Source organism: Cucumis melo, chromosome 10, assembly GCF_025177605.1.
Source record: "Cucumis melo cultivar AY chromosome 10, USDA_Cmelo_AY_1.0, whole genome shotgun sequence".
Classification (NCBI taxonomy): domain Eukaryota; kingdom Viridiplantae; phylum Streptophyta; class Magnoliopsida; order Cucurbitales; family Cucurbitaceae; genus Cucumis; species Cucumis melo.
Genome location: NC_066866.1, coordinates 13,919,585 through 13,938,438, shown reverse-complemented (window position 1 = coordinate 13,938,438; position 18,854 = coordinate 13,919,585). Strand labels below are relative to the sequence as shown.

The following is an 18,854-nucleotide window of genomic DNA, read 5'->3' as shown; positions in this document are numbered from 1 at the left end:
ATTACATCTGGTGTTGAAATTAGTGTACGTTATGCTTCTCTTTAAAATTCCTTGTTGTTCTTGTGCTATGAGTGAGGAAATGTTTGTTGTCTCCTATAGTTACTGTTTGCTTGGTGAATATGAGCTTTGTTCTTTACTTCCATACGACGACACGAATATATTATTGTTTGTTAACCATGAAATAAGATGCTTAAAAAAGGAGATACTCTTCTTTCCCATTCCTTAGTTTGCCTAATGACGAGGAGACATTGCCAAACCATTTAAATATATAGAGTTTGGCATATGACTGCTAAATATATGATTGATCTACTTTTTTAATGGTGATTTTAAGTGAGTCTGTATTGTTCAAAGAACTTCCATGAATTATTATACGCTTTATTGCTATCATACCTTGTTTTAAGTGTGCCTTGTTCTTACTAAGAGCATTATTATCCCATGAGATGATTGGAATTTATTGCACTTTTGATGAGAACAACTATTTCGAATGACTTATTTTATTAGCATTTGTTTTGTAGTTATAAGATATCAACTTTGATATGATTTTTTTATCCTTGTTTTCTTTGCTTTTTAGTTGTACCCTCTTAAGGAAGAGACAATTCTTTCATTCTCACAGAGCTCAAGTCAATTCCCTTTTTATTTATCATCGAATGGTAAAATTTTCATGGTGCATAATAGATGGGAATTATTTGTTCATATGTATTTTGTGTTTCCACTTTTTGCATCCCTTATTTACTTTCGTACCTGCGATTATGATGATAGATACACTTAAAACATTTTTGAAATTATCCTAATTTCTAGACGATATCTGAAGCATATTCCTTATTTTATCTAAAATACTGTATTCTTCAGTCCTTTAGTGATTATTATTGTCAAGTTTGCTCGGTGAAATTATAAAAAATGAAGTTGAACTTGCATATGAGTTCACCTCAATCCTTTCATGATTGAATAAGGGCTGACAAGAAGAATTGCTATTCGATCGATTGCTTGGCTACTGAGCTAATAAGACATGGTTGAATATGCTAAAACTATGAGTTTGCATGTCATGTGTTGTTATAGTCATTTTGAATTCTTTTCTTTTAGATCTTTCGCTTTGTTATATTGTTCAAGTTCTCTTAATTCTTTGAGAGTCCATTTATGCATCCAAAACGTATTATAATATATGACTATGAGGGGGAAATCAAAGGAACCTCTTTGACATTAGAATTGTAAAGAAAAAGTAAGTGGACCGTAACCAAAATAGAATGGATAATATCTAGATCGTTGACTTTTGTCTTATGCATTGTGATCCAAGTGTGCTACACGTGTTGTCTTTTGTGATTCTAACTTTTAGTAGACCAAAAGGATGCACCAGTTTATTGAGGAAGATAATAAGCTCTTAGACGTGCACACTAAGGCTGAATATTTTGTATATTAGGTAAAAGTTGTTATAAGATAGTTGTAAATAAAGACTGAGGAATTAATTATAAACCAAATACAACTCATTCAAACAGAAATTAACAAGAAATTAATTGCTAATTTAGTCTAACTAAGATCTTTTACAGTATACCATGCATATTGACACCTTGAATTTTGGGATTATGGCCCTTATACAGAATGGTTTGTGCTTGTATCTGTTGTTGACTTTAAAAATGTTGTTGTTATTACACAACTAAGGGCAGGGTAACATGATAAGCATACTTGAAGTAACTAACGTAAGCAGAAGAGGATATTATTTCTAAATCCTTTATTGCTCTATCTACCTGTGAATACAATAAAAAATTTCACAAAGAGGTATTAGACTTGTTGAAATTGAGGGGAAAATAGTTCAACCGTTGGTTTTAGGTTTTAGACTTGTTGGTTTCGGATGATATTTCTTTTCCTTTTTCTTTTGTTATCAAGGTCTTTCACAAAGAGGTTACATTTGGTGTTGAAATTAGTTAACGTTATGCTTCTCTTTAAAATTCCTTGTTGTTCTTGTGCTGTGAGTGAGAAAATGTATGTTGTCTCTGTACTTACTGTTTACTTGGTGGATATAAGCTTTGTTCTTTAATTCGGTTTAGGGTGGTTTAACATACCAAAACAAAACTACTCAATATATAATCTAAGTATCTTGTTTCTTTGATTGCAAATAGGTTTGACTAAGTCCTAACTTTTGAGATATATAAACCATGTAATATCGTCTAATGGACAAATCATCGATAATGGAGAATAGGATGTCTAGGGAGTGGAAGTGTTCATTCAATTTGGTTTTCATAATGGCAAAGATTCCAGTACTATTAGGTGTTCATGTTTGAAATGTTAGAACCGTTTGTCGCAGGACGAATCAACAGTCAGATATCATCTATATGCCAATGGGATTTATCAAATCTATAAGATATAGTTTTGGCATGATGAATCTTTTACATCAGAGACTTCATGTAATCGACAGGCTTACACGAACGAAGAAATGATTGACGGCGATTTATTTCATGTGCTAATTATGGTTCAAAATATCTGCGATCAGTTTTCTGAAGTACCTAATACATTTGACAATATGTTTGATGATGCAAAGAAGTCTCTATTTCCTGATTGTAAAAGATTCACAAAGTTATTAGCATTAGTTAGGTTATACAACCTGAAACTTAGATTTGGATGAAGTAAGGCTAGCTTCTCCGAACTACTGGCGACGATTAGCGAGTTCATGCCCAAACGGTTGCTGCTTGTATAGAAAAGATTTGGCAGACATCAATAGGTGTTTTAAATGTAACATTTCGAGGTGGAGGACAAGTAAGAACTCAAATGAAGAGATTAAGGGAGTTGCAGCTAAACAACTGTGGTACTTTCCAGTTGTTCCGAGGTTTTTAAGGATGTTCAAGAACTCCGAACATGCAAAGAACTTGTGTTGGCATACAAATGACAAAAAAGTAGACGATGTGTTAAGGTATCCAGCTGATACTCCATCTTGAAAGTTGGTAGACCAATTGTGGCCAAATTTTAGGTCTGAACCAAGAAATCTCCGTTTGGGATTGTCCACAAGTGGCATCAATCCATATGGAGATCTATCATCGAAATATAGTTGTTGGCCTGTGATTGCTACAATATACAACCTTCCACCGTGGCCATGTATGGGGATGAAGTATTTGATGTTAACTATGTTAATCTCGAGACCTAAGCAACCAGGATACGACATAAATGTCTACCTAGAACCTTTGATTGATGATCTCAAACTTATGTGGGAAGGTTTTCAGTGTTTTGATGCACATAAAAAAGAAATTTTTACCTAGAGTTGTTTTACTGTGGACTATCAATGATTTTTCTGCATATGGTAACTTGTGTGGGTGTAGCGTGAAAGAGTATAAGGCTTGTATAATATGTGGGAAGGAGACTTCTTCTATAAGACTACCACATGGGAAGAAAAATGCATACATGGGACATAGAAAATACTTACCTAGTCATCACCCTTATGGAGACCAAAGAAAGCATTTGATGGTAATCAGGAGCACGGAATACCTCCTCTCCCTTTATCAGGCGAGACAATCTATAATAGACTTAAGGATAAGACCTTTCCATGAGTTAGTGAACTAGAATGAAGATATTCCAAATGACTACTAAAAGAGGATTTCTGCATTCTATGAGTTAGTGTACTGGAAAAAATTGCATGTAAGACAATGTCTTGATGTTATGCATATTGAGAAGAATATTGCACGTCGGACGACTCCAACTCCCACCGTCGCACATCGGGTGGCTTTAACTCCGTCCACCGCTGCAAGTTCGTGACTCCATCTGTGACCCTGCATCTGCCGACGTGACTCCGCCCTGTCCTCGTTCTAACTCCCTCCACTGCCGCAAGTTTGTTCTCATTTTGCTGCTGTGATTTTGGTTTAGGAATATCTGTCTTCTGTAGAAAATACCTTAATTTTTTTACAACAGGATACTTTTTATGAGATAGTAGTTCTTTGTTCTATCTTGTTACTTGCAGCATCTTGGTGCCCTAGCCATAAAAATTTCTTGTAATATTTCATCTTGTCAAAATTCAGATTTGAGAAGTATGTCGGCTATGCTCTTGGTGTTCCAATGTATTTGATATATCGGAAAAAGAAATATATTGACTATTCTGGAATGTCCTTCAAGGTATGCATATCTTTCATAGTCGTCCACGCAGAGCTTTCTATCTCTTCCTTTTTGTTCATCTTAATCTATATTTTTTTGGTATTAATTATCAAGGTGTGGTTGGAATATCTTTCTGCAGGATTTTATGGCAGGAAAGCTCCCACTAGTTCCTAGAGAACTTCCTACCCTAACTGATTAGGAAAATCATTTGACTACAATATTTCCGGAGGTATTCTACACTTGATTTACTCCAACAGTATGCTTGTTATGACCTGATTCTAGGATCTATTTTTCCCTCATTACTGAGGTGAAACTGAAGACATATTTGGAAATGAGGGGTAGTGATGGAGGCCCTTAGAGGAGATTATGTGCTTTCTTCCGGCATTGGTAATTTTCATGATATAATTAGACTCTATAGACCTCTTATTAAACATTGATGTGATGTGTATCCCAATATACAAACTTCACATATATGGCTCATGTTTAATTTTGATCTTAGGAAAAATATTATTTTCCTTTTCCTCCTATTTCTTGGTGAGAGGTGTTTGCTATCATTTAGTTTTCTTGTTGGTGATCAACTACGCAATGTTGTTTGAATATTTTTGTGGTTGAGTTTTTTGTACTCAGGAAGTTTTCCGTTCACTGAAGTTATCATTGACTAGTATTGAAGCACTTCAGTATGCTGAATATGTAAGTATATTTGGTTACCTCTTTTTTGCATTTTTCTATTTCCTCTAAGGGTGGTTGTATGCTGCATTCTTCGAACTTTTTCTTCTTTAAAGGTTTTTGAGGTGGGAACAGATTCCTACTGACAAGCATGCCCTTTTAATGCAGGAAAAACAAGTTTGTTCACTGCTGATGGATTGTAGACCCTAACGAATAATCTTTATACACGTGAGTGATTTTTCGCCCGGTGTATTTGCTATATGCTAGTTCTTTTCTCAATTTCCTTGTAACATTCTGAATAATTTCCACTTATTTGACTCTGCCTCCTCGAGCCCTAAAATACTAGAGCCAAGTTCTTCAGTTTTATTTTACTTGTGAGATTGGCTTAATTAATAAAGTAATTTTTTTTGTTTCGGTAGATATGCTAGGTGTACTTGCTCAGTTTCTATCGATAAGGTTTCAATTGACATGATATGCGACTTTGTTTTACCATACTGTCTAATCAACCATTGAGAATTATTTGTATGGTCGTTCTTCTTTTCCTTGGTTCATGGCTTGTTTAATCTGGTATAACCTTGGTTCATGGTTTGTTAATTGACATGATGACTTGTTTTTATTTACTACCACTAGTTTCTCTCCCAAGTCTTGAAGTGTGTCGGTTATTTCTTACTGGAGTTTTACATCGGTTGTTTATCGGAGATTTTTGAACAGACAGTTGGTTGTTTATCATGTTGCTTTCTATGATTGTGCGAGTCTCAAGAATGTGGAGGTATCCGACTCATACTTTCGCGGTATCTACATTTATATTTTAGATAAACTTATTCGGATTCGTTGGTCGTTGTTTGTTTGGGACCAAGACTTGCTTCAAGTGTAGGCAAGAGGGGCATACAGTCGACAGATGCCCGATAAGACTTATCAAGATTGCACAGAATCAGGGAGCAGGTGCTTTAGATCAGGGTAAAGTCTTTGCTACGAATAAGACTGAGGCTGAGAGAGCAGACACTGTGGTGACAGGTACGCTTCTAGTGTTGGGGCATTATGCCTTAGTTCTGTTTGATTCTGGTTCATTACATTCCTTTATATCTTCTGCATTTGTGTTGCATGCTCGCTTAGAGGTAGAGCCTCTATACCATGTTTTATCAGTATCTACTCCTTCCGGGGAGAGTTTATTGTCGACAGAAAAGGTGAATGCATGCCAGATTGAGATAGCAGGTCATGTGATAGAAGTAACGTTGTTAGTTCTTGATATGTACTACTTTGATGTAATTCTGGATATGGATTGGCTAGCTGCTAACCATGCTAGCATAGATTGTTCCCGTTAGGAGGTAGCGTTTAACCCTCCCTTGATGGCCAGTTTTAAGTTTAAAGGAGAAGGATCAAGGTCGTTGCCTAAGGTAATCTCAGCTATGAGGGCCAGCAAACTGCTTAGTCAGGGTACTTGAAGTATCTTAGAAAGTGTGATGGATACTAAAGAGGTTGACGTGTCCTTGTCTTCAGAACCAGTGGTGAGGGACTATCCGCATGTTTTTCCCGAAGAACTTCCAGGATTACCTCCTCACAGAGAGATTGAATTTTCCATTGAGTTGGAACCTGGTACGGTTCCTATATCTAGAGCTCCATATAGAATGGCCCCAACAGAGTTGAAAGAGTTGAAAGTGCAGTTGCAGGAGTTGCTTGACAAAGGCTTTATTCGTCCGAGTGTTTCACCTTGGGGTGCACCAGTTTTATTTGTTAAAAAGAAGGATGGATCGATGCGCCTATGTATTGACTACAGAGAGTTGAATAAGGTAACTGTTAAGAACAAATATCCCTTGCCCAGGATCGATGATATGTTTGACCAGTTATAGGGAGCTACAGTGTTCTCTAAGATCGACCTTCGGTCAGGATATCATCAGTTGAGGATTAAGGATAGTGATGTATCGAAGACAGCCTTTCGTTCCAAATATGGACACTACGAGTTTATTGTGATGTTTTTGGTTTTGGAGAATACTCCAGCAGTGTTTATAGATTTGATGAACAGAGTGTTCAGGGAGTTCTTAGACACTTTTCTGATCGAGTTCTTTGATGATATTTTGATATATTTCAAGATAGATGCAGAGCATGAGGAGCATTTGCGCATGGTTCTAGAAACCCTTCGAGCTAATAAATTGTATGCAAAGGTCTCAAAATGTGAGTTTTGGTTGAAGCAGGTATCTTTTCTAGGCCATGTGGTTTCTAAAGCTGGTGTGTCTGTGGATCCAGCTTAGATAGAGGTAGTCACCAATTGGCCCCGACCTTTCACAGTTAGTGAGGTTTGTAGCTTTCTGGGTTTAGCAGGTTATTACCGACGGTTTGTGGAGAAATTTTCCCGTATAGCTACTCCTCTTACTCAGTTGACCAGGAAGGGAGCTCATTTTGTTTGGAGCAAGGCCTGTGAGGACAGTTTCCAAAACCTTAAACAAAAGCTAGTTATTGCACCGGTTCTTACTGTACCTGATGGTTCAGGGAGTTTTGTGATTTACAGTGATGCTTCTAAGAAGGTTTGGGTTGTTTTTTGATGCAGCAAGGTAAGGTAGTTGCCTATGCTTCTCGTCAGTTGAAGAGTCATGAGCAGAATTACCCTACCCATGATTTAGAACTAGCAGAAGTAGTCTTTGCACTAAAGATATGGAGACATTACTTGTATGGTGAGAAGATACAGATCTTTATCGATCATAAAAGCTTGAAATACTTCTTCACCCAGAAGGAGTTAAATATGAGGCAGTGAAGATGGCTTGAATTAGTAAAGGATTACGATTGTGAGATATTGTATCATCTAGGCAAGACTAATGTGGTAGCTAATGCTCTTAGTAGAAATGTATCACATTCAGCAGCACTTATTACCCGACAGGCCCCGTTGCATCGAGATTTGAGAGGGCTGAGATTGCAGTGTCAGTAGGGGCAGTTACTTTACAGTTAGCTCAATTGAGGGTGCAACCGACTTTGAGACAGAAGATCATTATTGCTCAAAGTAACGATCCTTACTTGGTTGAAAAGCATTGCCTAGCAGAAGCAGGGAAAGCTGTTGAGTTCTTCATATCCTCTCATGGTGGGCTTTTGTTTGAGAGGCGCCTTGTGTGCCAGCAGACAGTGGGATTAAAACAGAATTATTGACTAAGGCTCATCGTTCCCCATTTTTCATGTACCCAGGTAGTACGAAGATGTATCAGGACCTGAAAGGAGTTTACTGGTGGTGTAATATGAAGAGAGAGGTGGCAGAATTTGTTAGTAAATGTTTGGTGTGCCAACAGGTTAAGGCACCAAGGTAGAAACCAGCAGGTTTATTACAACCCTTGTGCATACCGGAATGGAAGTGGGAAAACGTGTCCATGGATTTCATTACAGGACTGCCTAGAACTTTGAGGGGATTTACAGTGATTTGGGTTGTTGTTGAAAGGCTTATCAAATCAGCACACTTCATTCCGGGGAAATCCACTTATACTGCTAGTAAGTGGGCACAATTGTACATGTCTGAGGTAGTGAGGCTACATGGAGTGACAGTGTAGATTGTTTCTGATAGAGATGCCCGTTTCACTTCCAAGTTCTAGAAGGGTCTACAGGCTGCTATAGACACGAGGTTAGACTTTAGTACAGCTTTCCACCCATAGACTAATCGTCAGACTGAGCGTCTGAACCAAGTTTTAGAGTATATGTTGCGAGCTTGCACATTAGAATTCCCATGTAGTTGGGATTCTCACTTGCATTGGATGGAATTTGCTTATAATAACAGTTTTCAGGCTACCATTGGCATGACACCATTTGAGGCCTTGTACAGAAAATGTTGTAGATCCTCTATTTGCTGGGATGAGGTGGGTGAGCAGAGATTAATGGGTCCTGAGTTAGTTCAGTCTACTAACTAAGCGATACAAAAAATTAGATCACGTATGCAGACCGCACAGAGTTGACAAAAGAGTTATGCTGATGGGAGACGAAAAGATCTTGAGTTTGATGTGAGGGACAAGGTGTTCTTGAAAGTAGCACCTATGAAAGGTGTCCTACGATTTGAAAGGAGAGGAAAGTTGAGTCCCTGTTTTGTTGGGCCGTTTGAGATTCTAGAGCGAATTGGCCCTGTGGCATATCGCTTAGCGTTGCCGCCATCACTCTCAACAGTTCATGACGCGTTCTATGTTTTTATGTTGAGGAAGTATGTAACAGATCCATCCCATGTAGTGGATTACGGGCCATTAGAGATCGATGAAAATTTGAGCTATACAGAACAACCAGTTGAGGTGTTGGCTAGGGAGATAAAGATGTTGAGAAATAGAGAGATCCCTTTGGTTAAAGTCTTATGGAGGAATCACAAGGTTGAAGAGGCTACATGGGAGAGAGAAGATGACATGAGAGCTCGTTATCCAGAATTGTTCGAGGAATAGAACTTTCGAGGACGAAAGTTCTTTAATGAGGGAAGAATGTAACGCCCAAAATTTTGAGGTAAGTTTTAACATTTTATGTTATTTTTTTGGGAATTTAAAATTTTGGGTGTTAAATTTTGTTTGGTTTAGAAAAGAAAAGAAAAAGAAAATGAAGGGTATAGATTTAAATAATATGATATAATATAATATAATAATAATATAATATAAATTATATTATATTATTATTATTATTATTTAATAAATAAATATATATATATATATATATATATATATATATATATATATATATATATATATATATATATATATATATATATATATATATATATATTTTAAAACAAAACCCTAAACCCATCTCCCCTCGCGCGCCGCCACCCCCCCCCGTGCCTCTTTCTTCTTCTCCTCTCCACGAAGCCGACCGCCACCCCAATCATCTCTTTCTTCTTTTCCAACAGCGCCAGCACGCACGCCCTCCGTCGCGACCTTCTCCTTCGTTCAGCCGATAGCACCGCCGTCCCCTCCTGTTCATTTTCAACGTCTCTTCTTCGCCGCCGCCGTCTGTGCAGGCTGCGTCCTTTCTACACCGATAGCGCACTCGGGTTCTAGGGTGTTACGGTAAGTGTAGTTGGAGCCAACTCTCCTCTATTTGGGTAAGTCGGTAGATGTTGCTTTGGAACGTTTTGTAATGTGGATTTTTGGTGATGTCATTGTTAAACCCTAATGATTGTATTTAGGTGGATTTGTTTGCACGTCGAATTGAACAAGGATTTTAGCTACAGTTCATGTAAGGGATTTCTTACTACTGGACCTCACACCTGAACTTGGAACGTAGTGAATAGTAATGTCGATGAGTTATTCTGCTGATGAGGACTGATGCCATGATGTTCTGTCTATTGTGGTTATGTTGAGGGGCTATGTTGTTAACTGAATAGTAATGTCGATGGATTATGAAAATCTTAATGTTATGTAAAGTTGAAGTTTGTTATTGGGATACTGGTTATGGAGTTATGTCGTAGAGGGATTAGGAGTTCGAAAACCTCATGTGTAGATTGTGTATACGCCGTTGAACTGTGTTGCAGACTGAATACGACTGTTATGCATAATATGGATGTTATGCATACCATAGACTTCCTGTAGATGTGCTAGGGTTTGAACTGAGACGAAGTACTGTCAGGTGAATTTACAAAGTGATGATTTGACTAGTTGACTAGATTTAAGGAAATGTCACGATGACGTGTGAATTAGATATACATATAGCGATTGAGGAGACTGTTGATTAAACCTAAATTGTCTGACTGGCTAAGCTTATAACTAAACCGTTAACTTCAACGTTTTTAGGATGTGACTGTTGTAGATGGTTTAGTATGGACTGAGGGATGACGGTTAGCTTTATCTATGGGGTAGCGTACCTTACAGCCACAGTGTCCTTCGGAATCACTAGACTGATATGTGCATCCTTCAGGATCACTAGACTGATATGTGTATCCTTCGAGATCACTCGACTGATATGTGCATTCTTCGGGATCACTAGACTGATATGTGCATCCTTCGAGATCACTAGACTGATATGTGTATCCTTCGGGATCACTCGACTGATATGTGCATCCTTCAGGATCACTAGACTGATATGTGCATCCTTCGGGATCACTAGATTGATATGTGTATCCTTCGGGATCACTCGACTGATATGTGCATCCTTGGAGATCACTAGACTGATATGTGTATCCTTCGGGATCAGTCGTTTGATGTGTGCGTTCTACGGAACCACTAGACTGTTATGTAGGGTACCCCCCTCCTTAATAGGAAGCTAACTGTTATTACCCTAATGTGCTTAGTAGTGGATCCCTTATTAGGTATGTCTTATACTCACCATTTTTCTCTTTAAACTTTTCAGGTAATGGTATGGCGAGGGGCAAGAAGGGTGCGTGAAGGCCGTATGGATGCGTCTAGTTTTTTTTTTTTTTTTTTTTTTTTTATGTTTCCGCTGACGCATTTGTTATTCTATTTCTTTTGAGAATTAATTGGAGTCATGGTTAGAACATTCGATTGCTTATTTAGTTTTGATGATTTTGTGAACTATATTTTGGAACTTTTGGGAATGTGATTTAAAATAGGGCCTGAAACTGTTTTTGTGATATTTCGAATATTTTTAACGAATCGTAATAGGTCTTTTATGAGTTATGTGTTTTACTGTCGAGTCGTAGCAGTACTTTGTGACCTTAGCTTAGTCCGAAAAGTTGGGTCATTACACCTAACACCTTGCTTTTGGTCTTTGATGGACCTCGAGTAATGCTCTAATGTGATGTACGGACTTTTTGGTATCTATCTCCCCACTTCTAGGGGTCCCTTTTGAGCTATGCTATTTTTCTTTGGATTATAAAATAAACTTTTCTCGTATTATTATAACGGATTATGAATTTAAAATATAAGCACTTTTCAGTGAAGTGGGGAGATAGATACCAAAAAGTCAACATACCTTAGTTATAGTTGAATGAAATAATTTAAATAATCGTTCATTTATATAAATCTAAACCTTTTTTATCAATGGGTAATTTAAGATGGTATTAGATTAAGGTGTCAAAGAAGATCATTTGTTCAAGTACATATCTTCATATATCAAGTACACAAATGAAGAAGAGTGTTAAATGATATACCATGAAATTTTTGTTGACCTATAAATTTAAGCTATTGGGACAATCGATAATTAAAGAGTTACCGATTTAGATTTCACATTATTCTTAGTAAATTAACAGCCGTGATTGGATCATATATATGAATATTTAGAACGACTATCTCTCAAACCCTTGAACTTACACTCAAAACGTATTTCTTTCTTAAAGCAGTAGATTTTCCCAATGCTCATATTTCCATATATTATAACATATTGTTCAATGAATTTCTAAGTGTTTTGTTTTTCATTCATTTCTTCTTCAAAGCACTTTGTGCTTTAAATATTCTTTTTTATCTTTTTAATATTTAGGTATCCGTAAAATTTGTTGGTAATTATAATGGGCAACAATTTTAAGGATAATAATTAAACATATAACAACATTTTAAAAAGATTACAAATATATACTAGTGATCGACTTTTATCATTGATAGACTTTTATGGTTATCAGTAACAGACCAATATTTACAACATGGTCTATCACTGATAGACTTCTATCACTGATCAATTTTGATAGATTTTGCTATATTTGCAATTTTTTAAAAATTTTGTTATACACGTAATTATTATGAATCTAATTACTATATTTACGACTATCCCAAATTTTTATTTGTTTTTATACAATTTTTCTAAACATAAATTCCCTTCTCTCTAAAGTATAAACTGATTTTTAATATTACTTTCAATTTTTTGACTCCTTTGAGTTATAAGTAAATTAGGAAATTTAATAATTATTTAGGGGTTTTTTTAATAATATAATAAAGTGGCAAGTTATTTACACTCTATAGAACAATTTTAGAAACGGAAAAAGCCCGTAGGCCCACCATGCGAAATTCCAAAAATACTCCAACAAACGCGCGATTAATCGTCCGCGCGCATGCGTGTGACTCATGTTAATAAACGATTAATATACGTCATCTTGTATAATAATATACAATTGATACACGATCTCATAAATTACCAAATACATAAACGATCAACAATAGACGCTAAACGATAACAATATAGTTTAATGATTGTACATCCGATCACATTTGTTAATATAAACGATAAGCATACACGATTCTGGACATTATATAAAAGATATATGCGCGACTAATGTTAATAAACGATTATTATATGCCATCGTGTAGAATAATATACAATTGATACACGATCCCATAAATTACCAAATACATAAACGATCAACAATAAATGCTAAATGATAATAATATACTTTAACTATTGTACATCCGATCACGTTTGTTAATATAAACAATAAGCATACACGATTGTGTACATTATATAAACGATAATCATATATATAAACGATAAGGTAATAAATAGTAAAAGATAACGAAAAAGTTTAAGCATACACGATCGTTTAGAGAAATTTCAATGATCTTTTATAAATGAAAATTTAAAGAAACTCCAATAAATCGTAATTACAAAAATGCCATCCAAATAAAGAGGCTATAAAAAGGTGAAGAAACTTGTTCAAACTTTTTCTTTCATCGTCTTCGCCGTCAATCGTTTACATCCTGGTAACTACTTCAATAGAATAGTCCCGATCGACGATCTGCTTTGTATACAAAAAGGTTTGAATCTATATTCATTTCGATCTATCACCATCATCTACATATATCTAGCACCATCTATATCACACACACAAAAAGGTCTTAATCTTTATTCATTTCGATCGATCTATATCTATCGCGTTCTATCATACATACAAACATGTCTGTTTCTGTAGTGATTGCACATATTTCATTTAATATAATTTATACTAGTCTTTCATTTCTTACTTGCATACAAAAAGGTCTGAGTCTATATTCATTACGATCTATCTCCACCATTCACATATATGTACCACGATTTATATCGCATACAAACACGCCTTAATCTATATTCATTTCGTTCAATCTATATCTATCGTGATCTATGTCTATTTCTATACTGTTCGTATAATTTATATTAGTCTTCTTTTTTTACAAATAGATGGTGAGCAAGAATCAACAAGCATCGTGTATCAAAACAAAAAGATGTAAAGCAAAGACAGAAGTAAAATAAAGAAAGAAAAAGGAAAAAAGGTAACAAACTAGAATGTGAATATCTGTATGTATAGCGTTGTATCTTTTTGTATCTTTTTCTTTATAGCGCTTTACATTTGTAAATTTGTTTAAATTTGCCTTGTTTGAAACATACTATTTATTATGTCATTCAACAGGTGAAGCACTATCCAAATGACATTATTATGGAAGATGAACAAAAAAACCTTAAAATTACTGTATACTACAACTTAGAAACATTAAATCAAATCAAGTCAAAAATAGACAAAAGGATTCTGTCTCGAGTTTTGACAAATAGTCCTTTTGTCCAATTCCTTAACATTAAAATGGCCAAAATACCAACACAATTCCTGAATTTTCTATTAAGAAAACAATGCCATACAAAAAAAGCTAATGTCCTTGCTTTCAACTTTAATGGACATATAGCAAAATTTGGGCTGAAAGACTTTTGTTTTGTGACTGGACTAAAAGGTCACAAATTCCTTGTGTTAAATCTAGGAAAAAGAAAAGAGAATGGTCTGAAAAATGCGTTGTTTCGTCATGATGATTTTATAACAAGAAGAGATATAGAAAGAACTTTCAAAGCATTGTGCAATGAGGAAGACTCATTGAAAGAAAAACTAGTTAACCTCTATATCTTAGAAGCATTTTTAATTCCCAAACAGCAACACAACCACATAAATCTCCTACATCTAGACATATTGGATAATGAAGAAATCTTCAAAGGCTATCCATGGGGGATGTTATCATACATCATAACATATCATTTCTTGAAAAAAGCATCCTACAGTGACAAGGATGTTGTTTACCTTCAAGGATTTCCCCTAGCTTTAGTCTATTGGGCTTTTTAGAAAATACCAAGACTTTCCAATTTAGATGTTGGGTTTGGAAGAAAGCTTGCAAAGGAAGGGCCACCAATTGTAACATATGGGAATGTTTGGAAACAAGTGACTGGAGGACTCTAAACATAGACATTTTTGAATCTGAAAATGTAAGTAAACTTAGAGCATTTATATATATATGTTTATCTAGATAGACAATGAAAGTTTTTTTATCCATCTCTATCTTGAATAGATGATATAAATCTATCACTGTTTATCAATACCTTTGCTACTACTTTTTCATTAATAATGTAATATCATTTTATTTGTAGTTCTCCATGACACCTCTAGACTCATCAAAAGAAGAGTCTCAAACAATTTTGAGATATTTCAAAAATATTGACAAGCAGGAAAGAAAAGAAAAAAAAGAGAAAAAAATGAAAAAAAATGAAACAAATAAAATCTTAAATGAAATAAGTGAAATCAGAAAAAATAAAAAAAAAATAGAAACATGACAAATATTATTAAGACAAGGAATAAAAGAAATAAAATGCATGTTGACAATGGTTATGACAAGCTTGAATGTAGCACCACCATCAGCCAAACTTCAACAACAACAGAATGAGAAAGAAGTTGCATATACAAAAGTCATCGAGAAAAATAGACCGCCTACTTGTAGCCTTAATCTTCTTGATGATGATGAACAAGTTAATACAATGGTGAAGTATGCAACAACAAATTGCCCTTCGGTTAGTGCCTTATTCATTTATTTTCCACTCCTTTGTTTTGTTTAATGTTCCTCACTTTCCAAATAAAATAAAACATGATTATGTAGTTTCTTTTTCTTTACAGGAAACTGCTGTTTTGGAAACAGAAAGTAGCTTGGAAACAATAGCAACTACAGATTTAGAAATACCCAAAACACAAATATTGCTGCAGGTTTAACTCTTTTCCAAACAATAGAAATAACTTGTATAGACAGTTATAAAATAAAGAAAGAAAGCTGTTTAAAACAGTCTTACTTTATGATGTATCTAAACATTCTTACTTTATGTGCCTGCAGATAGATGAAGAAAACGAAAACAGCAACTGGCTTATTCATTTAGCAACACCAAAAACACACGTATTGACACAGGTCTTAATATGTTTAATATACAACTGGTTTCACGATCGTTTAAATATAACTAAACGATCATTTAATAAAATTAACGATCGTTTAACATAACTAAATGATCGTTTAACATAACTACACGATCGTTTAATTATATTAGACGATCGTTTATATATTTCACATGACTGTTCGATTGTTTGGTTCGTATATACATATTTAAACGATTTTTATATTGCATGCCTGTCTTCGTTTTTTTGCACAATCATTTTGACAGCACATTCTCTTTTTACATTCAGATAATTGAATTTAAAGATGCAGAAAAAGAAGAAGAAGTTGAAAATAGAAGGAGCCAGGAAGACAGAACAAAACAAAGCCAGATCAATTGAAAAATATTGTAATCATTAAAGAAAAAATATAGAAAAAAGGGAAAGAAAATACAAAAGATACAACAAAAGGAAAACGAAAGTTGATTGATGAAGATGAATTTGATAATAATGAAACTTAAACTGAAGAGGAAATTGACACTGATAGCAATCAAGAACCACAATAAGAAATTGACACTGATAGCAGTGAAGAACCAGAAGATCAAGTTCAAACAAAAGGAAACAAGAGAGAAATTAAAGAAATGCAAAAGGAAACTAATGTTAGTCAGCAAAAAAAGAAAGAAGTCTCAACACAAGGAGAAAGTAGCAAGAGAAACGGAAGAAGAATGTCAACTCAAGAATACATTGACACTGCTCCATCTTTTGACCTACAAATTTCTCAATATTTTATAGATGATTTATAATCTTTGAAAACCTTCAAATCATTAAATATAACTTTAAAAAATTTCTTTATTTTATACTCGAGAAATCCTTATTCCATTTCTCTCTTATATCCTACACTATCTTGTAAAACATACAAAAGGATCAATTACATTTATTACCACGATTGTTCATATTCAACAATACCATCGTTTACCCGCATATATACATATTCGCTTAAATAATATACTACACGATCGCATAAATCGTACATCTTATAAATGATATCCTACACGATCGTTTAATTGTACAACATCATCGTTTAACATTATATGTTTTTCCAATCGTTTAACAACGCGATCAATTACATTTTTTAAACGATCATTTTCACTTAATTAAACGATCGTTTATATATATATATATATATATATATATATATATATTAAACACTAGAGAATGAGATTGAACATTTTAAAAAATGTCACCCCTCTGGTAAAAACAACCAATATATACGTTCCGCCTTCTTCCTTTTCCGTCACTTCGCAAAACACAAACGCCTAGATCAATCCCTAGCATTTTGTTTCAAAGATTTTCAATTCCATTCTTCTCTCAGTACATTTATAACGCCCCAACAATTTGGAATTTAATTTATTATCTTAAGTGTAGTTATTGAAATTTTGGATGTTTTGAATTAAGTGATTTATGAACATTTGATTTTTAGACATCAAGAAAATATCTAATGGTGATATTTATTTGGGAAAAAGATTGAGGTGATTGGGTGATTTTGATTTTTTTAATGGAGATTGTTGGGTTTAAATAAGAAAGAGATTAAGTGGATTTAATTGATTAAATTAGGGAAAGAGAAAAGAAGAATAATATTGAGCATATTATTATTATTTTTTTCTTTAAAAATGACCATTGAGACCCGTGCAAACTATCATTCCCTTCTTTGAGAAAGAAAAAAGAAGAAAAACAAAAGGGGAAGAAACCCTAGCCGCCGCCACTCCGCCGTCGCTGTCGGCCACAGCCCTCTGCCCGTCATCTCCAGCCAAGCGTCGCCCGTGAAACTTCGCCGCTCTTTGCCGCCTTCGTCACACAGTCGAATCGCATCACCTACCCAGCCGCCCGCGATCGGAGCAAAACACCGTCGGCCCGTGCCTCTCCAGCCACCATTCTCCACGGATTGAAACCCGACCCACCCAGCCGACCGCTCTCGAACGAAACGCTCGTCGGACCCGCGTCTCCTCTTCCTACGAGCCGTCGCCGAGCGGCCGCGTTTTGTCTTCGCCGTCGCCCGAATCCGAAAACTCGACCCGTGCGTCTGCGACTCCAACACCGCGTGAAGTTGACCCGACCTGCGCCTCTTCTTTGCGACCCGAGCCGTACCCATCCGCGTTGAGCCGCATGCCCGCGTGAGCTGCGCGTGCCCCTGTCGAGCCACGCCTTCTGCCGCAAGCCGCGCCGCGTCCCAGCCTAGCCGTTTCACCTCCAGTCGAGCCGTCAGTCGATTTTGCTACTCTCCAACCGAGCCAGCTGAGCCGCCAAGCTCCTTTTTGCCCAATTTTGACTGATTTTTTGGTAAGCATCGGTAGGTTTGATTTTGGTTTTAATCTATCCAGCTAAGGTTATTTTGACCCTAACTAAGTTGATTGTTGGATTAAATTGACTATAGTTAATTGGAAGCCGAGCTGGGAGTTTGTCCAACTAAGTCCAAACTGAGTTCGGTCTTGATCTTGGGTAAGTCACTTCAAGTGGATTTTTGGACCTAAATTCTTTGATGGTTAAATTATTAAATTGTGGTTTCCTAACCATTTAGGACTTCCGCTACTTGGGGAGCGTGTTTTTATTGTTAGAACTTGTTGAGCAACCCCCAAGTAAGAGATTCTACTACTAGACCTACGAGTAGAATTAAGAGATCGCATACATTCTTAGTCATGCACATTGATGACTAGACTGCATAACGGCATGACAATTAATGAGGATATGATATGACATAATGATATAATTTGAAATGATGATATGATTTGACATGATGATATGATGTGACATGATGACGTGATGATGCTATGTTACGTGTATGCTATGGTTAGGGTGCATGTTAGCTTATCCTATTAGAGTCGTACCTGCATGGGTGTCCTTCAAGATCACCACTTATTAAGGACTGCGTAGTTCGACGGGACCGCTAGTTTGGCATTGATATAGACATGATTCGAGTGATTTGACGGGATCCTCGCAGCCCGATTGTCTTAGTGTTTCCTCCGGGTACGCTACAGACCAGTTTATCCTAGGTGTTCCTTTGGGTCACCGAAGATCAAATTTTGTTCCTACGGGATCATAT

The 18,854-nt window shown here is 35.8% G+C and overlaps 1 long non-coding RNA gene across 4 annotated transcripts; it reads left to right on the top strand.

Annotated features, from left to right (window-relative positions):
* The first annotated feature begins 3,661 nt into the window (after positions 1 to 3,661).
* LOC127151214 (uncharacterized) lies at positions 3,662 to 11,262 on the top strand. 4 transcript variants are annotated; one of them, XR_007823977.1, is made up of 7 exons: positions 3,662 to 3,807; positions 3,996 to 4,089; positions 4,208 to 4,455; positions 4,696 to 4,758; positions 4,903 to 4,962; positions 5,365 to 5,748; positions 11,020 to 11,262. It is a non-coding gene; the product is annotated as an uncharacterized LOC127151214 (long non-coding RNA). The 4 variants fall into 4 exon arrangements; XR_007823975.1 differs by having other exon boundaries at positions 4,208 to 4,758; XR_007823976.1 differs by having other exon boundaries at positions 4,208 to 4,758; positions 5,154 to 5,748.
* The last annotated feature ends 7,592 nt before the right edge of the window (positions 11,263 to 18,854 follow it).